The following is a 7246-nucleotide window of genomic DNA, read 5'->3' on the forward strand; positions in this document are numbered from 1 at the left end:
ACAGTGGAGTATTAGTCAGCCAGTAAGAAGAAGAAAACCATATTGTCTGCAGGAAAGTGAATGGAAATGGAACTCATGGTGTTAAGCACAATAAGCCAGACTCAGAAAGACAAGTAGCAGATGTTTTTTCACATATGTGGAATCTAAAAAATAGAAAAACACTTGAAAATAGAAGGAGAGCTTGTAAGGAATGGGGGGAAAGTGTGGATAAGAGTGGGGATAAATATGATCAAAATACTTTTATATAATTTATAAAATGTCATAATGAAACTCACTGCTTTTACAATTTATATACACTAGGTAAAAAGGGTGATTATGTAGTATGTGAAAAATGACAAAAGATTTAGAAAAGAATGCAGATATGGGTAATCTGATGTTTTACAATGGTAAACTAGTATCACCATTATGGAGAACAGCATGGGTGTTCCTTAACAAATTAAAAATAAAACTGCCATGTGACCTAGTAATCCTACTTCTGAGTATATATGCATCTCCAAAGAAATGAAATCAGTATCTTGAAGATATATCTTCATACTGCTGCCAGCATCACAAGAACCAAGTTATGGATTCAAATGAAGTGTCCTCCAATTAACAAATGAATAAAGTGTGAAATAGATGCATATTAGCTTAAATATACATGTATTCAAAAGAATCAATATATCGTCTCACAGTATACTATATACATGAAGATATTGTGTATCAGAGATATAATTTCTATTTTTCAATTTGCACACAGCAATTGTAAAGTAAGTGAGAAGAACCATGCAATTAATACTTCCAATACTATGCCTTTGGGCCAAGAGAATCACAGAAAGATTATAGAATACTGCAATCTTCCAGGCATTGCTTTATTTGGCTGTGATGATCAACTGTTCAACTGTATCTAGTTTATGACATAAAAGCTAACAAGGGAGGAGTTGATGTTACATCCTAGAATAGTATATGATGTTACCAAATTATGTGCTGACAGCATTTCCCTCAATTAGCTACTTCACATTACAGCAACGTCCTTTTCCACAATAGACTATTTTTAAATATCCAGTTACTACATTTTTCAGGAAAACTTGTGTGATTTCATTTTCTAAGTTCTATTTCTCTTTTCCTTGTACTCCCAGCTACTCAGGATGTAGAGACTAGGAGGACTGTGGTTAGAGCAGTCTGGGCAAAGGTTTGCTAGATTACATCTCAACCTATAAAAAGCTGTGAATAGTGGTGTGTGCCCTCATCCTCACCACATGGAAAACATAAATGGTGAATGGCAGTACAGGCTGACTGGGCATAATGACCACAGAACATGAGATACAGATATTTTTGTTTAATTGACCTTCGCATTATTCTTTTACTCTATTTCATTTATTTCTTCTCTGATCTTCACTATTTCTTCTCTTCTAATTACGGATTTGGTTTGTTCTTGCATTTCTGAAGCCTTGAGATGCATCATTAGGCTGTTTACTTGAATTCTGGCTTTTTAATATTGATACCATTGCTCTAAATATCTTTCTTAGTTCTGTTTTTGCTAGTAGACACCACAGGTTATGGTACATCGTGTTCCCATTTTCATTTCTTTCAAGGTATTTTTACATGTCCTTTCTGACTTCCTCAATGACCCGCTGTTCATTCAAAAGTATATTTTCATCTATTTGTGCAATTTCTAAACTTTCTGTGACTATTGATATCTAACTTCCCTCTATTATAATTAAAAGAGTTGAAGGATTCCAAGATGGCGACTAGAGGGAGGACGCAGAAAGCATGCTTCCTAAAGTAAACTCTTGGAAAGATGCCGGAGATACACCTGGCAGGAAAAACCACCAAGAAGAGGCAAAACTCTAACACCTCCACACCCTCAGCCCATGCATAGCATCTCCATGCCAGGTTAAATGGAGAAACCAGGGGTGCTCCCATCCTGCCAGATGCCAGCTCCTACCCTGCTTGGGAGACAACCAGGTGAGCAAATAAGTGGCATGCGGTACTCCATGGGACAAATTAGCATAGCCCCCTGGAAAGACTGACCCCTGTCCAGGGAAAAAAGAAAAAAAACCTGAATAATAAACAAGCAGCTGAAAAAAAAAGACACATAACAAAGAGGGCAGGACTCCCTGAGCTCCGGAGAGAGGGGGAGGGGCACTCCCTCACACCAACTATAAATAAACAAGGCAGCTGGAGAAGGCGGGTGTGGTGCCACCTTCCCCAGTGGAGAGGGGAAGGCATCCAACAGAGGCTAAAGTGTGGCACGCTCCACCAGAAAGTGGGGGAGGAGCTCCTCCCCATGTGAACTCTAAATAAAAACAGACTGCAACTGCAACAGGACAGTAGGGCTGTATACTGAAGAAAACAAAAGGGGCATGGGTTCAGGAGAACTCTAAATAAACAAAGCCTGTGGGGCTAGTTGAGTGTAAAGCTCATTCCCGAGATTTGCAATAAATAAAGTCTGCAGCAGCAACTGGATGACAGTAGGTAGCAGGTGAGCTGCAGTCTCAGATAGACTTTCACAAAGCTGTCTCCAGACTCCATTTATTTTTCCCTTTGATGAGAATGAAGCTGTATTGCATTTGAACTGGGGATATTTTTTTTTTCTCTTTGATGAGACAATGACAGAATTACTACACAGACACCAACACCAGGACTGGATGTTGAAGGACTAACACCAAATCTATTAACACTGAAACTTTATGGCATCTGAACTTGGGAAATTTATTTTATTTTTTATTTTTATTTATTTATTTATTTATAAAATTTTATTTATTTATTTTAGCCTCTCTGTCTCTCTAAGGCCTGCTTAGCTCACTGTTAATTAGTACACTGTCTCTCCCTGTTTATTTCTTCAGATCTGTTTTTTATTTTGTTTTTTTTCCTTTTTCTTCACCTTCTTTGCTTTCCCTCTCCTCTTACCCTTCCATTCTAGATATCACCATTGTTATTATTACGAGCTAGACAATACTGAATTACACGCAGTACAGGAACAGTAATAACAGCAAGCACAATGATGGGAAGATGGAAAAAAAGAGGGAAACCATTTCCCCCCCAATAATAAATTAGTACAGGAACCAGAAGGAAATGAAGAAAACAGATACCCAGATCCAGACACCAACAAAACGAAGATAAACTATGCCAAAGAACCCAATGAAGCCCACAAGAACACTCTGAAAGAAGAAATCCTGCAAGTAATCAATGAGAATTTCATAGAGATGATACTGGATATAGTCAACCAAAATGTGTAGGAGACAAGAAATTCCAAGACAACAAAAATAGAGAATTTGAGAAAGCACAAGAACAAATAAAAGAAACTATAGAAGCACTGTATAAACACCAAAGTGAAACAAAGAACATGATAAATAAAGGGATAAATGAACTCAGGATGAAAATAGTATTAAAGAGGAAGTGACTAAGGATATGGAAAACCTCAGAAAAAAGAATGAAACAGAAATGCAAAACAAAATGGAAGGCCAATCCAGCAGAATAGAACAAGCAGAAGACAGAATATAGGTAGTTGATGAAATAAAAGAGGAAACCAAAAGGTTCCTGGAAGTCAGTGAAAATGAAAACACAACCTGCTGGAACCTATTAGACATAGCAAAGGCAGTCCTGAGAGGAAAGTTTATAGCCATGAGTGCATATATTAAAAAGACTGAAAGATCTCAAATCAATGACCTAATGATACATCTCAAAATCCCAGAAAAACAAGAACAAGCAAATCCCAAAACAAATAGAGGGAGAGAAATAATAAAAGTAAGAGCTGAAATCAATGAAATAGAAACCAATAAACTCATACAAAGAATTAATGAAACAAAAAGTTAGTTCTTTGAAAAATAAACAAGATTGATAGACCCCTGGCAAACCTGACTAATATGAGGACAGAAAAAACCCAAATTAGTAAAATCAGGAATGCAAAAGGGGAGATAACAACAAACACCATGGAAGTCCAGAAAATCATCAGAGACTACTTTAAGAACCTATATTCAAATAAATTTGAAAATCTTGAAGAATTATACAGATTTCTAGAAACTTATAATCATTCAAAACTGAACCATGAGGACATTAATCATATGAATAGATCTATAACAGAAAATGAAATTGAAGCAGCAATCGAGAGTCTCCCCAAAAAGAAAAGTCCAGGACCTGATGGATTCTCTGATGAATTCTATCGGACCTTTAAAGAAGAACTGATACCAACCCTCCTTAAACTGTTCCATGAAATAGAAAGGGAAGGAAAACTACCAAACACATTTTATGAAGCCAGTATTACACTTATCCCAAAACCAGGCAAAGACACCTCCAAAAAGGAGAACTATAGGCCAATCTCCTTAATGAACATTGACACAAAAATTCTCAACAAAATAATGGCAAACTGAATTCAACAACACATCAAAAAGATTATTCACCACGACCAAGTAGGCTTCATCCCAGGGATGCAGGGGTGGTTCAACATACGAAAATCAATAAATGTAATAAACCACATTAACAGAAGCAAAGACAAAAACCACTTGATCATCTCAATAGATGCAGAAAAAGCCTTTGATAAGATCCAACACCATTTCATGATAAAAGCGCTAAGAAAACTAGGAATAGAAGGAAAGTACCTCAACATTATAAAAGCTATATATGACAAACCCACAGCCAACATTACACTTAACAGAGAAAAACTGAAACCATTCCCTCTAAAATCAGGAACCAGACAAGGATGCCCACTATTTCCACTCCTATTCAACACAGTACTGGAATTCCTAGCCAGAGCAATTAGGCAAGAAGAAGGAATAAAAGGAATACAAATAGGTAAAGAAACTGTCAAAATATCCCTATTTGCAGATGACATGATCCTATACTTTAAAGACCCAAAAAACTCTACTCAGAAGCTTCTAGACATCATCAATAGCTATAGCAAAGTAGCAGGATATAAAATCAACAGAAAAATCATTAGTATTTCTATACACTAACAATGAGCAAACTGAAAAAGAAGGTATGAAAACAATTCCATTTACAATAGCCTCAAAAAAAATCAAATACCTAGGTGTAAACCTAACAAAAGATGTGAAAGACCTCTACAAGGAAAACTATACACTTCTGAAGAAAGAGATTGAGGAAGACTATAGAAAGTGGAGAGATCTCCCATGCTCATGGATTGGTAGAATCAACATAGTAAAAATGTCGATACTCCCAAAAGTAATCTACATGTTTAATGCAATTCCCATCAAAATTCCAATGACATTCATTAAAGAGATTGAAAAACCTACTGTTAAATTTATATGGAAACACAAGAGGCCAGGAATAGCCAAGGCAATACTCAGTCAAAAGAACAATGCAGGAGGTATCACAATACCTGACTTCAAACTATATTACAAAGCAATAACAATAAAAACAGCATGGTACTGGCACAAAAACAGACATGAAGACCAGTGGAACAGAATAGAGGACCCAGATATGAAGCCACACTACTATAACCAACTTGTCTTTGACAAAGGCGCTAAAAATATACAATGGAGAAATAGCAGATTCTTCAACAAAACCTGCTGGGAAAACTGGTTAGCAGTCTGCAAAAAACTGAAACTAGATCCATGTATATCACCCTATACCAAGATTAACTCAAAATGGATCAAGGATCTTAATATCAGACCACAAACTCTAAAGTTGATACAGGAAAGAGTAGGAAATACTCTGGAGTTAGTAGGTATAGGTAAGAACTTTCTCAACGAAACCCCAGCAGCACAGCAACTAAGAGATAGCATAGATAAATGGGACCTCATAAAGCTAAAAGCTTCTGTTCATCAAAAGAAATGGTCTCTAAACTGAAGAGAACACCCACAGGGTGAGAGAAAATATTTGCCAGCTACACATCAGACAAAGGACTGATAACCAGAATATATAGGGAACTCAAAAAACTAAACTCACCCAAAATTAATGAACCAATAAAGAAATGGGCAAGTGAACTTAACAGAACTTTCTCAAAATAAGAAATTCAAATGGCCAAAAAACACATGAAAAATTGCTCACCATCTCTAGCCATTAAAGAAATGCAAATTAAAACCACACTAATATTCCACCTCACCCCTGTTAGAATAGCCATCATTAGCAACACCACCAACAATAGGTGTTGGAGAGGATGTGGGGAAAAAGGAACCCTCATACACTGCTGGTGGGAATGTGAGCTCGTACAACCACTCTGGAAAAAAATTTGGAGGCTTCTTAAAAATATAAACATAGATCTGCCATATGATCCAGCAATACCACTCTTGGGGATATACCCAAAATAATGTGACACAGGTTACTCTAGAGGCACCTGCACACCCATGTTTACTGCAGCACTATTCACAATAGCCAAGTTATGGAAACAGCCAAGATGCCCCACCACTGACGAATGGATTAAGAAAATGTGGTATTTATACACAATGGAATTCTACTTAGCCATGAAGAAGAATGAAATCTTTTCATTTGCAGGTAAATGGATGTAACTGGAGAACATCTCATTCTGAGGGAGGTTAGCCTGGCCCAGAAGACCAAACATCGTATGTTCTTCCTTACATGCAAACTTTAGATCAAGGGCAAACACAACAATGGGATTGGACTTTGAGCATATGATGAGTTGAGAGCACACGGGGAGGTGTGAGGATAGACAAGAAACCCACCTCCCCCCCAAAAAAACAAGACAGCATTTGATGTCCTCACTGCAAAGAAACTAATGCAGAAACTTTAAAGCAACAGATGCCAATAGGAGAAGGGGACCAGGAACTAGAGAAAAGGTTAGTTCAAGAAGAATTAACCTAGAAGGTAACACACATGCACAAGAAATCAATGCGAGTCAACTCCCTGTATAGCTATCCTTATCTCAACCAGCAAAAACGCTTGGTCCTTCCTATTATTGCTTATACTCTCTCTTCAACAAAATTAGAGATAAGGGCAAAATAATTTCTGCCTGGTAGTGAAGGGGTAGGGAGGGAGAGGGAGGGGACAGGAGAAAGGGAGGGGGCAGGGGAAAGGGGGAGAAATGACCCAAATATTGTATGCATGTATGAATGAAAGAAATTTAAAAAAATTAAAGAGTTACAAGAGTTGGGATATAGCTCAGTGGTAGAATGCTTACCTACCATGTACCAGGTATTGAGATAGTAAAGAATGTACCATGTGCCCTGTGTGGCAATTCTTTTAATGGGGATGGTGGCCTCATCAGGTGATGCAGATTTCCTCAGGCATTGCTGATACTGGCTCTGAAAAAAGGTCTTTGGTACTGGGTGCCCCGATAGTGGTGAGAAGACTT

The sequence above is a fragment of the Castor canadensis genome, chromosome 9, assembly GCF_047511655.1.
Source record: "Castor canadensis chromosome 9, mCasCan1.hap1v2, whole genome shotgun sequence".
NCBI lineage: Eukaryota > Metazoa > Chordata > Mammalia > Rodentia > Castoridae > Castor > Castor canadensis.